Source organism: Gymnoscopelus microlampas (genome assembly GCF_963454915.1).
Source record: "Gymnoscopelus microlampas genome assembly, chromosome: 12".
Taxonomy (NCBI): Eukaryota; Metazoa; Chordata; class Actinopteri; order Myctophiformes; family Myctophidae; genus Gymnoscopelus; species Gymnoscopelus microlampas.
The window spans coordinates 28,600,208-28,618,065 of record NC_139949.1 but is presented as its reverse complement, the minus strand read 5'-3'; the positions used below and the strand labels follow the sequence as shown (position 1 = coordinate 28,618,065).

The 17,858-nt window shown below is 42.2% G+C and overlaps 1 protein-coding gene across 1 annotated transcript in view; it reads left to right on the top strand.

Moving 5' to 3' along the window:
• The first annotated feature begins 2,827 nt into the window (after positions 1-2,827).
• fam222ba (family with sequence similarity 222 member Ba) overlaps positions 2,828-17,858 on the top strand; it is a 31,709-nt gene continuing 16,678 nt past the window's right edge. The window contains exon 1 of the mRNA XM_084074523.1: positions 2,828-3,053. The gene's annotated coding sequence lies outside the window, so the exon portion shown is untranslated. The remainder of the gene's footprint in view (positions 3,054-17,858) is intronic.

Genomic DNA, 17,858 nt, shown 5'->3' with positions numbered 1-17,858 from the left:
AAAAAGAAGTTTTATCCATTCTACACTTGCAATCGATAGGACTTGTCTGTGAAGTGGATCAATAATGCCTTCCATTGAAATCATCAATCACATCACTGGTGAATTTAAAAAGCGTAATTAGGAGCTGCATTCTTAAACATCCTGTATTGACATCTTCTTTGGTATGGAGAAAGACACCATTCTGCATCATTAACTTTGTATTATTGCCTGATGGAGCCTGCATGCTGCTACCTCACCACCTGCTGAACTCACACTGCTGCGTGATTGGGCTTTCAGACAGAGCTCTCTCCCTCCTTTCACTATGTTAGTGGGGGAAGTGAGGCTTGTAGCCTAGTATGCTTGGAATATATTCACCATCCAAGGAGCCCATCTTAATACTGTTTCCTCCAAAAAAAAAATGCAATTTGCCAATGATCATTGTGTGTTTTGTCTTTAGATAATTAGTTACGTACTTGTAGAATGAATATTTCAATCTCATAATAGCCTATACCTTGTAATATGTAATTATACGTATACGGCAATACATTTTCAAGCATTCCCTCAACCTACCTGTCTCTGTCCTTCTGTATTGACAAAATGGTATCAATTGTGTGGAGGGGGCAGGGGGTGGTTGTAATGGAGTCATTTATTTCAGTTGTCATAGACAGATAAGTCTTTGATTGGAGAGCTATACATGTCACAATGTACAAATGTAGCATTTTATCAAATCACAAAGCATGACACTATTGAACATGTAGGCCATCAATATCAATGGATCTATTACATGATACACAGTATGCAAAAGCAATCCCAACATAGGGGCCAAGTACCACAGGTGTGTACTATACAGGCACTCACTCTATTGTAGTTTATTCCTTAGTGTTATTATTCTTCTGCCACTAACGGTATAACCACCCAGTTGCTTTTTGCACTTTGTTGCAGAATGGTAAAAGGTTATGCAAAATGTCATTGAAACAAATTATACTCTGCTTGGCCAAAGGGGGAGGCTATAGCATGGAAAAATCGAACTTTTAAAAGGCATATCTCATCATGCCCTGTTTAAGACATAAGCTAATTTCCGGTTTAGGCCTAATGGCCAATCCAGATTGTTCCAAAACTTCGTATAGTGGTAGAAGGGCACCTCTAACAACTACTGGAGGAATATGAAGCTGATTGTCTATAGCGTGTTGTGCTCACTGCTTGGTATTGCTGCTTGCAGCTATATTTTATTTGTTCCCTTCTGAGTTTTTAATTAAAAGGCAAATGATGACCCCACAGAAACCTGTTTACCCTGTTGATTTGACATAACCCTTTAAGACCGGGAAAGCATCTGTCATTTTAAGATTTCTTTGGCTATTCAAAAATAGCAGATATACAAGCTCATAGCGCGGCACTGAGTGCCGCGCTATGAGCTTGTAGATCTGCTATTTTTTTTAGATCGGAAACATTTTGTGCAAATCTTTGAATATATACATATTTTTAAAGCCAACATTTTAACTCAAATCTTTGCTTCTGGGGATTCTACAAATATCTTCTAAATCCTAACGTAAAAACGTATGTTGCTATAATATCAATGGTTCTCAAACTTTTTTCATGTCAAGGACCCCCGAAATTATATGTATTTGGCCACGGATATCAAAATATGTTGTCTAAACGGGTTAAATAACAAAATATTTATTTTCACTCTGACAATGATTATCTGAGCTTTTTATGAAATTGAATGCTGTGAGGGGCAGCCATGATTTTAGCACCACCATGCAGCAGGAATCTGCTGTTCAATTGAACATTTTACATCCGTCCATCCATAATCCACCATAATCCCAAACAAGATATAAAACAAAATGTGCCATGGAATTTGCTGTGCACTTTCATGCTCCATGTAGGGTGACCCCTACTGTCTTGTCTTGTAGACCCCATAGCCTTTCATTTAGCACCATCCTTAGGCCAGAAGCTCTACTTGCAAAATCTGAAAATGGCCAAAATTTCAACTTTGCATGCAATGCATGTATCTCATAATCGAATAGGCAGATTGCAGGAGGAAGCCTAGATAACATGACCTTTCCTAAAAGTTCAACCGTAGGCTGTTGGCCTACGGTTTCCACTTATAAGATGTGTATCTCAAAATGTATTGTATTGGGTGGGCCACCATGAAACTTGCTGAGAACATTCATGCAGACCCCATGATCTTTCCTCTAGCTCCGCTCTCTTCCCTCAGACCAAAATATCAACTTTGTACACAAAATACCACATCATCTAATGGGGAGGTTTCAAGGTGCACCCAAGGTGCTCTATCCTCGAGTGCCACCCTTGGGCCACAATTATTCCACTAATCCTGATTGTATGACATTCTATAGTAGTGTGTATATCTGTCTGTCTCTTATATGTCATCATGATTTGTGTGCGTGGGGAACTCATTTGAAACAAGCTCAGTGCTTTTATGAGTCTTCCAGTTTATAGACCTACCTCGTATTGTGAATTTGTACTTGCATGTACTGTTGTTCTCATGTCTTACTAAATAAAGTATCAATCAATCAATCAATCAATCCACTTATTATTTTACAAAAGCCCATATAGCTAAACCATTGATTTACCAAATGCTTGTTCATATTGATAATGTCTGCAGTTTCATTTACAATTCATAAAGAAAGTTCCAAAAGGCATATTTGACATTTACATGTCTTTAAAAAAAAAAAATACAATCCAGGTTGTACCTTTAAGGGGGGCCGGCAGTGATATTGTGCGCAGGACATTTGACAAGTATTTTTTCCTTTAAAGAACACAACACCATAGTCCATTATTATAAAATGGTTCAAATGCTTTTAATACAATCCAGGCTGTGTACCTTTAATGGGGGGCAGTGATATTGTGCGCAGGACAGCGCAGAATTTACTCCATCTGGAACGCACCCAATTCGTGCGCATGCTCCGGAAGTCGCTGCCGCAGACAGACAGCAGAGCAGGCAGCAGTGATTCGGCAACGCAGCGCTGGGCAACACAAAACATAAATATCTGGTCATTTTTTTAAAAAACGATGACGACGTATTAAGCGATGCCTTTCGCGGAGCTGAATGGAGAGTAAGTAGCCGTTTCTTTGAAAACATCAGCCTCCTGCTATTTTCGTGACATTTTATTCCATTATGCCATAAATATTGCTCAGACACGGTAACAATGGAGCTCTGTGTTATGTTTCAGTCTGAACTGAGGCTTAATTTATACTCCATCGCTCGAGGGGGAAAAAAGAACAGATTTACAAGCTAACAGAGCTAGCTTGTAGATCTGTTCTTTTTTTTGGGGCAAGCGACAACAAGAGCCATAAACATATAGGTGGCTGTGTGTCGTGTTCAGTGATAACGTGGGAGGGTAGGTGTTTTATAAAAGCTGTCTTTATTATCTAATTGTCTCTAGACTGCTATAATATAACAACCAGCTAGTGGTATAAATGATGTGCCTCATTCCACTTGAAAAAGGTACGCGTTTTGGTCACATAATTGTTGCCATTATTATTATTATTTGTGTTAGCCTGTATTCTATTCTATAATAATGCAGGTGTCTCCCCCCTCTTATAGCTACCATCTAACATTATTACCATCCTCCTTTGACAAAGCATGAATAAGGTGAACTAAAAGCAAGTTAGGTTGGAAGTTGGGAGTCTTGTTTGTATGTCATTCAGGGCTTTCAATGTGTCATCAGTTACCTCAGCTTTAGTATTTGATTTACTTATTTAGGGATGGCTCAGGGCTGGGGCAATTATTATGTGTTTTATTATGTTATTATGTATTAATATGTGTCATCAGTTACCTCACAGCTTTAGTATTTGTTGATTTACTTATTTAGGGCTGGCTCAGGGCTGGGGCAATTATTATGGGCATCCCAATCTAGAAGCGCGTTCCCCAGGCTCTGGCTGGTCCTGATGCTGATCATAATAACGTGCATTACAGTTGAAGTCAGTGTACCTGTAAGAATAAACTGTGGTGATGATGATGATGATGATGATGATAAGCAATTAAATCCTGTTCACCTGTAATAACAAGCAAGTGTTAAAGATAATAAAAGGTTGACGTCACCGACCGTGCTGCACTGAAGTGCACAGAGAAGTAGTTTTCACATCATCATCATGATGGAAATATTAGGTTTTGCCATAATAACGTTTAATGGCCTCTTATTGGTCTTAAAGGCAAAAGGTTTCTTTCTGTCCGATCAGATTTCGGGAATCCTAACCGTGCACTTAACTAATGGGGTCTTATCGATACGTCTCTCGCTCCAAACCTAATCGTACAGTTTAATTCTGTGTTATGTTAAAGGATATTGAGTCTGGCTCGTGGTTGGTGCGTCTATTACAGGGTGAATCATGTGATGTACAGTAGTAGATTGTCTTGGAAGCACATTCTCTAGCAATGTTGATGTAATGATGACGTTGCAAGGTAAGATAATTAGAGGATTATGAAATGTTGATTGTTAATTTTTTTTATTAGAGATAATTTAGATACACCTAAATGCCTATAACTAATTAAGTGTGACTATCTGCAAAATGCATTTATATAGTTAGAAGACTATTTTCAGAAGTGCAGTTATATTTAGTTTAATTTAGGCTATTGGAGCACAACAGCTGGGAGGGGTTCCAGCTGTTGTTTTATGAATGCTTTACTCCATCTTGTGCACAACATTAGTCCCCAAAAGCGCAGTTTTGCATTTGTAGCTGTGTTGCCCTACATTTCCAAAGGGTGGATAATTAAATTACAGACCTTGTTTCCAGAGAAACGCAGGCTCCTTGACTCGGCAGTTATCGTAAAGGAGGGATCCCTTTCGCATCTGGGTGCTATTTTTCCCAACCAAATGAAGCAATCTGGTCTCTCTTGATGCTCAAAGGGTCAATGCCTTTTAAAGATAAATCTGTCAAATGTCCAGAAGCATGGGATATAAAATTAGCAGTAGCCTAATTTGTGTACAATATATATGTAATCAAAGGCTAACAACTCATTCATTACACAGATACTGGATTAACTGTCTCTCTCAGTTTAGTGTTCACAATGCACTGCTTAAGAAATCCATGTTTCCCATTTAACAGTTATGTTGGACATAAATCAATTTCTTGGTTCAGGAACCGTTGCTTTGACTTGTTACTCTGAAATCATTTGTCTTTTTTGCAGTTCTTGATAAAGAGCTAGAAAAAAAGGCATTTATGCTTGTGGTCAACACATAGTCAGGGACAGATAATGTTGGAGTTGAATTATTTATGGAATGTTATCTCAGTCAGCATGCAGGGGACTGAAAATGTTCAACCCAATTAAAGTACCACTTTAATGCATATGTTCATTAGCCTGGTGGACCATGTCAGCTTACCACTGTTTCCATTTTTATATGCATGAGTTGTGTAGATTCATTGACCTGTCACTGCAGTATGACTTTTGCTCTTGACACACTGATGGAAAAAAGCATGTTTATAATGGTTTTCCAGCCAACTTGTGGCTCATATATTGGACTGTATTGATTCAGAATTTGGGAAAGGAGGATCATTTAAGGTGACTGAGCAGGAATTTGGCTTACAGTATAATGCCTTTTAAATCAATTACCTAAGTACTAGGTGAATTATTCAGAGATAAAATGCCCAGCAGTATGAGAACATTGTATAGTTATGCCTACATGGTTAAGCTGGTTTGAGTGGAAATATGAAAGCCGAGTAGCGAGTCCGGTATGAATATGGTAGGTACACCTACTCAGTTTCTTAGCTCATGCTATTTGCTCATAGTAAGCATATGGCATAACACATAGGGCTGGGTGATGACTGGTCCTATACAGACGGCATCATTCAGAACACCTCACATTGCTGCCCATATGTTTTGTGTTCCAGAGCATTCTGCACATACGGTCCAAATTATACTGAATCCCAATATTAGGCCTATTTCAAACGGCAGTAATAAAAGAGGATGACATCAAAGCCATACTGTATTTCTTGGAGACATCAGAGCCAGGCTATGAATAACCGATCACAAGGTACAAAGCATGAATAGGGGGAACTTGGGCAGCTCTCTTTTTGCTTTTGTTATATTTCAGCTGTTGTTGGGATTCACTGAGAGCTCATTAGAATACACTGATTAGTTACAATTATGATTCAGTGATTGTTTACTGTGAAATAACTTGGCTAAATAGCATATTTTTGATGCAATACTTTCCAGTGCTGGAATGAGCCACTTGGCTGTCGCTCATTTTGTTTTATTCAAAAGCCAAGGTATTTGATGTTGCTTTTTAGAAGCGTCGTTTGAATTGATACTATCTAACCATGCACTCTCTGCAACGCATAGCATTTATGCTGTCATATTCTAGCGGGGGCTTGTAGTTCTTTAATCTCTTGCAGGTGTTTGTGAATTTTATGCAGGGAAGAGGTTATTTGCCTCATCCTTTTTTTCTTTTTTCTTTACATGACTCGCATTTTTGGAATTTCACCCATGTGCTGAATTACGCTTTCCCCTGGGCTGGACTACAGGATAGGGATCTGTCTGCCATCCCTACCTTTCAGCTCCACAGTCACCAGAGCAGCTGTCGGCGCACACGTTCCCACACAGCTAGCCACCACTCAGGGAGACTAGCTGTCAGGCCACGCTGTGTCTTCTCAGCTGTACAAGTCTGTTTTTCAGAGATGGGGCAGGTGTTCAGTAGCCTTTGTGTGACTGGGCTATGTCATGAGTCACACTGTAGAGGTCAGGATCGGGACTCGAGATGGGGCTAAAGAATGAGGCTCTATGAAACGTCCAAATTTGCTGGTGGCATGGGCAATACCTTCCAAAACAGGGGATTGATTTGCAAGTCTGTGGCTGATTTTACATGGTATTTAGTTCAGTGGTTCACATGGTGCCATGTTGGAGTGTAGGAGAATTAGCCTAATTTGAACTCCGTATTTGTATCTTGGTTTACTGTTATGTTCTGCAGATTTCCTTTTTGCATAGATTCGCATAGTAGCTGACTAGCTGGCAGGTCCAATTAGGGCAAAGAGGCATGCTGCTGCTGTAGAGCCTGCATAATCAGCAAACTATAGGCCTCAAGCTTGGGAGTGTTATAAACACCAAGACCACAGGGCCTTATGAAATTGTTTTGTCTTCGGCTTGAGGCAAATCATAGAGGAATCTTAAGCTTCCTAGTGACTCGCTCAACGCAGCAACAACAGCATCCAGCAGCAGGAATGAGGGCTGGTCTAGGCAGCATCTGTGCGTCTGATCAGGGTAGTTGACTTCTCTGCAGGGGCACTGGGGACGGAGAGGTTGTTTATGCGCCCCCATCTCACAGGAACAGCAGAGGAGCAGGGCAGATACTGTTATCTGTTTATGGCATGCGATAAGGCTGCCCCAGTTGGATCACCCAGCCCCCCCCCTTCACCATGCTCACTGTAACAAGAGGTTGCCAAGCGAGTCACATATCATTCTCAGTAATCCTAATAGACGCTATTAGCAAGTCTGCCATTATTGCTGCTCATTTTTCCGACATCCATGCCAACTGCCAGCATTACCTACTGCCACTGTGGCTCTGTGATTCTTGCCAATAGCAGAGCCAGGGAAAGTTAAGCATGGGGGGGTAACCACTTAAACCCTATATACTTTGTTGACCGGAGACCCCCAGAGGTCTATACAATCCCCCCCTAATTCTTCCCTTTACACACATTGTGACACGTTCTGAGCTTGTAAATCTGCTGTTTTTGCTGAATGTTCTCCCCAGAGTAGGGTTCAAGTTGTTAAGTGTGGCCGTTGTATACCTATCCTATTCAGGGTATTTTTTCTAAAAAGAAAAAAAAAACATCTAGCGGGATTTGACTTTAGTCTAAGATGATAAAGTGGCCATCTGATCTGTCACTGAGCTTAATGTCCCTGAGGTCCTGATTGAGCAGTGTAGCCCTGGAGGAAGCTCTGGTACGGTGTGCTGTGCTGGGGAGGGATGGAGGCAGAGCTGAGAGGAAGCGAATGAGTTGAATGGTCAGTGCCGTGACCCGCTTAGTTTATCATCGCCTGTGCCACTTCTCAAGGCCTCAGTGTGTGGGTGTGCTTTTTTGTGTGCGTGCTGTGTGCTGGAGACTGAGTTAGAATGGGGCCCTTCATAACCTCCTAACCCTCTGGTCCTGTTAGCGCTCATTGTTGGCCAGAGTGAATGGTATCTCCGTGCCTTGAAAAGTAACCAGATGACATTCTTCTTGTTGTTTTAAAAGAGCCCAGGGTTGTGTTGTGAAAAGCAGTTGAAAGGATAGGCGAAGGCTGTGACCTTCAGAGTCTAATCTCTGGCATGTCATTCAGTGCCCGTTTGAAGCAAATCCAGGCTTTTCTTTCCTTCCCCCACCACTGATAGCAATGTAGTGAGTGAGTCGAGCCAAGCAGAACTTCCTCTGAAGCGTTAGCAGCAGCAGTCAAAAACAGTCAGCTGTTACTTTTTATTGGACCTCCTCCGCTTATAAAGGAGCCAGGAGCTCTCCTTTAGCTGCGGATCTGAATCGTTATTCCAAACAGGGAGTGTGTGTGAGACACCTACATTGTCCAAACAGTCTCTGGCCTGTGACTGAGCCCTCTGTACATACATAGTCCCCGTGGCTTCAGCAGCCGCCCTGTACTGCATGCTGAAATACTACCACCGCTGTGAAAGCAGTGGGGATGAAATGCACTTAAGAGAGGCAGTAAACAAGGGTGCGGGGTTATGCTCAAACCAGCTTTAGTTGTTTATGTGTCCTCGCCTATTTGCTGTCTTCAGCCGGCTGCATATCCTGAGATGTCCATACCTTAGATGTCGGCCGAGATGCTGGCTGTAATCACAGTTCATAAAACTCTACTCAACAACAGCAGGATATTATGAACCGTTCTTGATATTAGCATCTCCTTTGTGCAAATGTTTTTTTTATCATGCTGTAATAACAACGTTGTCTTTGGCCTAGTGAGTTATGCTTTGTAAATTGTTGAAGGGGATCACACAACACACAATCTGTTAATTAACAAATCCAAATAACAGTGTGGACTGTGTTGCCACACAGTTTCAAAGTTGTACACATACATTTGTATTTTTGTATTTATAAAAAAGAACATTGAGGCACTGACTGGAGCCAAATGCCTTTAAAATAAATAGACCTTTATCATTGAAGGTTTCATGAGAATTTACTTCATGGTCTGTCAAAAACACCAAAGACTTTCTTTGTGTAGCCTCCTGAAAGCAGGACTTGGGTGGAAACTAAATAACTTCATAATCTGCATCCTGTGAAAGCTCTTTAGCTTCCTGCGTTTAGGGCCATGCCACCTGTATGGCTGTAGGACAGGGTCAGACCTGTTACGGGAATCTATTGTCACCCACAGGCCTCTTTTCGTAAGGAGTTGGTTGTGCTGTCAGGGGCGACATGGAACACACCACAGGAAAGAAAAGCTATCTGTTTTTGTTGGGACTCTTTCATCAGACATCTTTCAACAATCAGTGATTGGCATATCTGTTGCCATTTCCCTCCTTTGTTTGTGCCTGCTGAGCTCATGAGCAAATGATGAAATTGTCCATTATGTAGTGTGTGTGTGTGTGTGTGTGTGTGTGTGTGTGTGTGTGTGTGTGTGTGTGTGTGTGTGTGTGTGTGTGTGTGTGTGTGTGTGTGTGTGTGTGTGTGTGTGTGTGTGTGTGTGTGTGTGTGTGTGTGTGTGTGTGTGTGTGTGTGTGTGTGTGTGTAAAGGGGAGGTTGTTGACAAAGGAAGCATTGAATTAGTAGAGGAAAATGTCAAATTTTATCATGATAGCCCATAACCTTTATGTATTACGGTACTCAGACTATGTGCCCTGAAGCACTGTAACAGCCGCAGAATGTGATTGCGATGAAGACAAGACGGGGGCATAGGAAGATGGGTGGCCAGACTTTGAAAGGCCCATTTCAAAGTAGCCTACTCATGAGTCTGGACTGGAGCCAGATCAAATCATTCAGTCACAGAAGCATTAGTCTTGCCATAGCTGACTTCCCTGGGATGCACCGCAAAGGATTTACATGCATGGTGCGTCTGTAATTATTAGCTAATAGCCCCCTCAGACCTAACGTGGGACCAGGTGCTTATAAGATCTAGGCTAGCTTAGCTCACCTTTTGAGGAAACACTATTCTCAGAGGAAGGGATTCAGTGGCATGCAGAAATAACTTGTAGTCAGTACTAGTCACTAGCTTCTCCCACACCACACGCATGCACCTCAATTGACTGTGTACACACAACACGTATACAAACAAGTGTGACATGCAACCATAACCTAGAGTCACCAATAAAAAGATGGCAAATTACCCACGGGGTAATGTAAAGATTGTTTTCAACAATGCATTAATAGTAGATACAGTACATATAGTCTAAATATTTGGTGTGCTGTACTTTGTGGTAAGCATGCACAGTGTCCAGTGCAGTCTAGCAGGGTTAGTGTGCCTGAAAGACTGCTTTCCCACTAGTAGGGAGATTTACTCATCCAGTGCTGCCCATGGCACTGACACCATCATTAGGCTTTTGATCAGCCGCAGTCTGCAAGGGGGAAAAAGAGAGTAATATTCCTGATCTAATTACTGGGAGGCATTTCAGGCGCTGTAATGTGTGATTTAACCTCTTGTCAGGGGCTATAAAAGGAAGCTGGGTTAATCTTCCTGGCAACCTCTGCTCCATACAGGGAGGAGTGCCTTAAATTTTCGTCTCCCACGAAGCTGGCAAAAGCCGACATACCAGTGCAGTATGCTAACACACCAAGGTGCTGCTGACTTTCTACAGTATCTATTGGAATTCTCTCAAGGCGAGAGTTGTCTGACCTTTGAATGCTAGCGACAGCTGGTTTGCGAGAACTCATGTGCTATGTGCATTTTGAGAATTTGCAGCTCGAACAAAAAAGCTTTCCTTTTAACTTCTCTATGCTTCCTCCAAATGGATTGTTTTACAGCCCCCCATCTTTTTTTGTTTGTTTCTCTTTTCATTCTCTATCTCTATCTTGCTTGCTCTCTCCATCCATCACCACCACCCACACACTGCAGCATGATATGAGAGAGAGAGAGAGAGAGAGAGAGAGAGAGAGAGAGAGAGAGAGAGAGAGAGAGAGAGAGAGAGAGAGAGAGAGAGAGAGAGAGAGAGAGAGAGAGAGAGAGAGAGAGAGAGAGAGAGAGAGAGAGAGAGAGAGAGAGAGAGAGAGAGAGAGAGAGAGAGAGAGAGAGAGAGAGAGAGAGAGAGAGAGAGAGAGAGAGAGAGAGAGAGAGAGAGAGAGAGAGAGAGAGAGATCATTGAACAGATAGATTTTAAGCAACATTGGAGGTTTAGGTTAATCAGTCAAACATAGTTAAACAATTCTTTGGACTTGGATGGATTAGTCCTGCCTGCGTGGATCAACTCAAGAGTCCATTCAACTCGGCACTGGCGAGGCTTTTAGGGCCAAGGGGCCGTGGCCTTGCTGGCTCCATGGAGACCCACACACGCACCCCACAACATGCTCCATTGCTTCTGAATGGCTGGCCATTCTTTGCTTTATTGGTTGGTGAGCACAATTAGGTTGATGGATTAGCAAATTAATTGCAGACGCCCTCCCTACTCAAATCTTATGTCTCATGCACTGACACTATGATTCAGGCTTTACATGAGAAATCAGACTCCTTGTATAGCGTTCAAGTCTTCCACTCGTGTCTTTACCTTGACATACGTTCGTAGCAGTGATTATTTTGTCCTATTCTTAGTCTTTCAGTATCCTGCTGACATGCTTGACTCCGGTCCTATAGATTATCCTTCCCATTCATGTTACAAACAATATGCGAATCACACTGACAGGAAAGTGTAGTCATCCCCATAGGCCGTCATATCACCATGTCTTACTCTTGGCAGGGTTGGTGTAGGTTGGGAGTACGAAGCCAGCACTAAATCACCTGTATCACTGTATTCCATATTCTTGAGTAAAGGACATCAACCCTGCTTCTTTGTGAGAGCAATTAGATTGATGGATTAGTTGCAGATCTCATAAGACCTTCCCTACTCAAACCCCCACGAGTCATGCATTGATGAGTATCATTGACTTTAAATTAGTTATATGGCTCATTGTCGTATGGCTTTGGGTTCAAATGCCCTTGACTTTATCCTTTACTACTGTGTTTTGTGCCTCTATATCAGAATTGGTATTTGTGTTGTTTAGCATGGATGTTTGAATTAATTTATTTTCAGACACTGATTCAGTTTTTTCTGCAAATCGTAAAATAACAATACAAGGTCCCTGCTTTCATCCCCCTGCAGGCCCTCCCTCATTGCAGCGTGGGGGGCAGCTTGCTCTTCCCTTTAGAGACTCCAATTAGTAGGACTAGCCGGCCTGTTGAAGGTCACTCAATGGGTTGAGCGTGAGAACAGGACTGGTCAAGGCGCAGTGGTTGTCAACTGGGCTCCGGGCGGCTCGAATACAGTCGTGGTCTGACCATACATTTGCAACGGTGCATTAGTGTTCTATTGCCTCCATTTTGCATTGCAGGATGAAGGTGGAAAATGGTTCAGGGTTTTGCTAAAGGTCAAGTGTCCTTGTCTGGGTGCTATAGTAGACTTTGGCCATATCTGAGAGAGATCCATTCGTCATTAGCTTCCAAAGTCCCCTACTTCATCAGCCCGTGTCTAGTGTCGGCTATCTCAGCCTGATTGATGGCTCTGTCTTTATTGCAGGGAACAGGGGGGTCGATGGCAAAAAATTTGCTGCTGGGTGCATTAATGTTGTGTTCAATGGCATAGACCTTTGAGCGTACCTCATCAGTCTTTAATCATTGGACAGCTGGAGGAGAGATCTGTAGAGAGGGCAGGTTGATATAAGCAGGAGAGGGAGATAGGGAAGTGGATTCTGATCAACTGGGCTAACTCTATTGCTCTGATATGGCCCTATGGGTAGGATATGGGCTGGAAAAACACCACCAATCGACCCTTTTCGCAGAAGCCATTTTGACGGGTAAATGCAGCTTAATAGGTAATGACATTTTTGTGGGCGTGTTTCTTTTAGGTGTTTCTGTGTGCCAGCATAGTTAACAGTACAGGAGCTGTCCATGCTCAGCACACACAGTAACGCCTACATTAAACGATTTATGTTATTACCTTCAGCTGTGTTTACCCCTCAAAACGGCTGTGAGAAGGGTCTGTCCCGTTAATGTACTGGGGATCTTTGTGCACAAAGATAAACTGTATGCCTAGATACATTGTAGGTATGCAGGCTGACAGTCAGACTGGGTGTGGTGTGGTCTGCTCTGACAGGGGCCATGAGCCTTAAGAAGGCCAGATGTTCCCATGCAGACACAGGGGTGAGATGTTTGCCATGCCGGGCCTGTGTTTGTCTGACTCCCTGTCAGACACATCGAGTGGCTGTTCAGGGGCTAGAAGCCGGTCTCTGTTCAGGAATGAGCCGGGGGTGGAGGGGTCTCTCACACACACATAGGAGATGAAGGGGAGCTTGAAAATGCCTTGTGCTTTCTTTGCCCGTGGCGACAGACACCTCACACAGCCCAGTCCAGGAGAGAAAGGGCTCTTTTATTCCCAGGCTGGTGTGTTGATGTGAGAGGGGATCTCTGGGTCTCACTGTAGTCCACGCTGAATGTCAGAGCTGCCATGGAGCGGCTGACCTTACCAACCTCACAATGATGAGGAATAGAAATGATTGGCTGGTACTGAGTAGGTACATCATAGAGGTAGAAATCAAAAGGTAACTGTAAGGTGGATTTTACTCTGTGGGGCAGTTATTGTTCTCAGTTCTTCAGACATTTAAAGTGTCTTAACATGAAATCAGAGGTATGACCATCACAACAGAGCAACATGCAATCTCGGCGACAAACCCAGCTCAGGTTTTGAAAGCCGTGTCCGTCAGTTTTCATAGATAAATTGTGAAGTAACGGCGCTGTGACATTAACATGTAAATCCTTAAATTCAGTGGTTTAACATGTACTTTGTTTCTACTCTTTTCTGTTTTGAGCAGTGATGCAGAATTACAGGATATATTTCTGAGGACTACCAATCCTCCAAAACCCACTCTGTGTACAGTGCAGGCTAAAACAGGAACATGGCATATCTCATTACATTTAGGTGTCCTTCTCTGCATGTCTAATGTATGTATTTATGGATGTGTTTGTGTGAGAAAGAGAGGCTAGTTAGTATAATGGCATGGTTGATAAATCTCTCAGCGCCGAGCCTGTGCAACACTGGTGGCTGTTTTTTGGTGCGTTAAGCCCTTTTAGGATGATTTGTGAGGGTCAGCACTCCACAGTTCTGCCTAGCAGAGCTGCTCTGACCCTTCTCCTAAATCAGCCCTGTCTGACACACCACACCACTGCTGAGGCCAGCCGCGCTCACAAACAGGCCAGGGCTGGTTAATGCTGGGTCAATAACACAGGTCTAGTTGGAACAGACAGACACACACACACACACACACACACACACACACACACACACACACACACACACACACACACACACACACACACACACACACACACACACACACACACACACACACACACACACACACACACACACACACACACACACACACTTTTCCCTCTCTTTTAAACACTATGCACATGTCAATACGAAGGTTCTGGCAGTGCTATGGGAGGTCATTATTCCAGCAGGGGAGAATCATTGGAAGGTATTAGTGTGGATTTATGTTTTCCTGTGTAGGTGTGTGTGTGTGGCGTGCTCGGAGGGAGGAACAGCTGCATTGATTTGGATTTGTTTGCCGAGTGCTCAGAGCAGAAATGTAAGCCGTGGGAACACCTGGAGAGAGGGAGAATGGAAAAGGAGGTGGTGGTGTCAGCTCTGCTGTTGGCGCTGTACCAAGTATACACACACACACACACACACACACACACACACACACACACACACACACACACACACACACACACACACACACACACACACACACACACACACACACACACACACACACACACACACACACACACTGATTCCTATGTGAGGACAGCCTAGGATCCCAATCAGTAGCACTTAACAAAGCTTCCCTCTTTCTCCCTTTAATCGCAGGCTCAATTTGTCACTGGGGTGTCCAATTTCTGATAAGCGCTTGACTGAGTGCAGCGAGGTGGGCGTGGGGAAGAGCACAAAATGGATGCACCTGCTCACAAATGGAATCAAACCACTCCATCTTCATTTCCCTATTTTCCGCCAGCTGGAACAATACTGCCGCGCTCTAGCTCTCCACACATGCAGTCATTTCCCCTCTAACTGTGGAAAAGCTGTGGTTGCCTCACACAGTATATTGGACAGAACGGACCTCTGTGCAGGCTGGTGTTAGTTAGATCAGTGATTCTCAAACATTTTCATGTCAGGGACCCCCAAATTGTTATGTAGATGGCCGTGGACCCCTATTTGAAAATATGTTGTGCCAGGGACCCCCATAAGAAAAGATCTTTCAACATTTATCAATATATATATATATATATATTTTTTTTTAAATAGTCAAAAACCTTAACGGGGCTTAAAGTCATACTGTGTAACATTCTCATTAGTTGTCTTTTTTGGTGACATCTGTCGTTGCTCCGTTGTCATTACAGCGTTTGTCTATATGGAAGGAACGCTCAAAAAGGAATGCTGCAGGGTCCTAGCATAAATACATACATAAATGAATACATTTCAGGTACATTTCTGGTGCCTACGTCATTTAGGCACTTGCGGATAAAAATAGTGTTTAATAATGTTTATTGTTTAGAGAAATTGCGAAAAACACATTTATGTGTGAAAGATTATCAAAAATAACTTTTGTTTAATTGAAAAAGTTCCATGGTATGACTAAGTATTTAAACTTTTCCTTATTTTGCTGGAGACCCCCTGGAACCCCTTAAGGACTCCCGGACAATGGACACTTCGGCCAACTGATCACTACTGAAGATTCGGCCCTGTGATTAATTTGTCGCTAAGGTTCAACTTGTACGTTTCTTTGAAGGCTGATGCCGATGGGAAGCTGCTGATAGATAGGTGATATTTTCTGCTTTTATTTAATGTCTTCATGTAAAAAAATCCTGTGAAAATATATCATTACCCGAGAGCAATTGTTGTTGATCAAAGTAATACTGCAAATTGCCCTAAAACCTACTCTCAAAATGTTTCATTGGTATTAAACAGTATAAAATCTTCATACACAAACATACGTAGCCAAAATGTGTATAATATTGTCTATGGCATATTTTCTTTTTATTAAATGAAATATTTAACACTTACTATACATCTGATTTCTTGGTTGAAAGTAAACAAAATTGTTTACAAAAGCAATCTCTCCTTTTACATTCATTGACACTGTCACCAGAGTATGCTCCTTATCGGAGCTATTCATAACATTGAGGGCAGACATGGACATTGAGACATCCGATATTAACACATTGCCTGCCAGAGTTTTTTCAGATTTTTAGCTGTTGCCTGCCAGGGTTTTGCCATGTTTTTGGTACCTGTTCGCGTAGCCACAGATTTATTTCCTCCAGTATGATTGATCCCCAGATGGTTTCTAATCACAGATGAGATTCAGGTGTGGTTTCACAAATGTCAACGAGGTCATTTTGACCTCGTTGACATGTTTGGTTGATGTTTCAATATAGCTCAAAAGCAGTAGTTTTAAACCAAAAAACAAAGTGAATTGTTTGTCCGTTTGAATTTTAACATTGAAGTGAATGGAGCAGCAAATCTTCGAACATTTTTAGCTCCTAATCTGTTCATAATTCGACAAGGGTTGAAATTATAAAAAAATGCAAAAAAAAAAAAAAAATTTTTTTTTTGAAAAAAATTTTTTTTTTTCCCCTTTTTTCCAAAGACGTATATATACGTCATTGGCAGGCAACAGCTGATTTCTAAATGACGTATATATACGTCTTAGGCAGGCAATGTGTTAAAAAGAATACAGTCCGCTGACCAATATATTGGTTGAATCCTATTTGTCACCACCTTTTAATTGTATATGCTTATCCAACAAAACTATCCAAACTATTAGAATGAAAGGCCTACCTTTTCACTTCTTAGATTTCCCAATTATAGATAAATGTTTGTCATTGAAGATTTTGGGTTCACATTGATTGATCGTAGAAGCGTAGAATCTTCTGTTCTGCTTTTACAGCATGGAATCCATTCACAAGATTGATTGATTGTTCTTTTCTTGTGTGGAATATCTTTTCTGTAAATCAGTCAGTCACAGGCTGTGTTTGTGTTTCTTTCTTTATGCCTCTGAGCCGGCATGTATCACAGATACGTGAAATATAAGCGTGTTTCAACACCACAAACAACTTGAGAGAGCAGTTGTCAGAAATCCCTACATTTTCTAGGACCAGAGAGAAAGACAACAAGAGCCAAGACCACAATTCCCATGTCCCCAGCTTAGCACTTAACGGTTGGACACAGCTGATCTTTTGAGCAATATTGGCCGTTAGCATTGCAGGCATTTCCATGCTTGCTTAGATATCCGTTCAGCTAGCAATTATTAGTGGCTATTGAATATAGGCACTCATTTAAGTCTTCACGAAACACTACACTGTAAAATCCTTGGAACTTGACCCTTACGGGCCAACTTTTACACCCTGTGTTAAATTAACACTCGGGATTTTGCAGTGTAGTGTTAATTAAGGGGAGACTCTAGGAGCTTACCAGAATACAACCATTTAGTCCACAGATGAGATCAAAAACAGCAACGCACACAGTACTGTTAGTGGTAAATGCAATCCCTGGTGGTTGCACAGTGCTGTACCAAATACCACAGTGTGGCATCTCTGACACAGCAGAATGTGACCCAGCACGTTGTTGTGTCCTTTTGATAAGGTAGAAGATAACATTGATGTGGCAACTGACGTGGACATGAAAGGATCAGCACTGCTCTCATATGCGCCAACGCTGTCTCCGAGTTCTCATCACGATCTGATGGCTGGCACG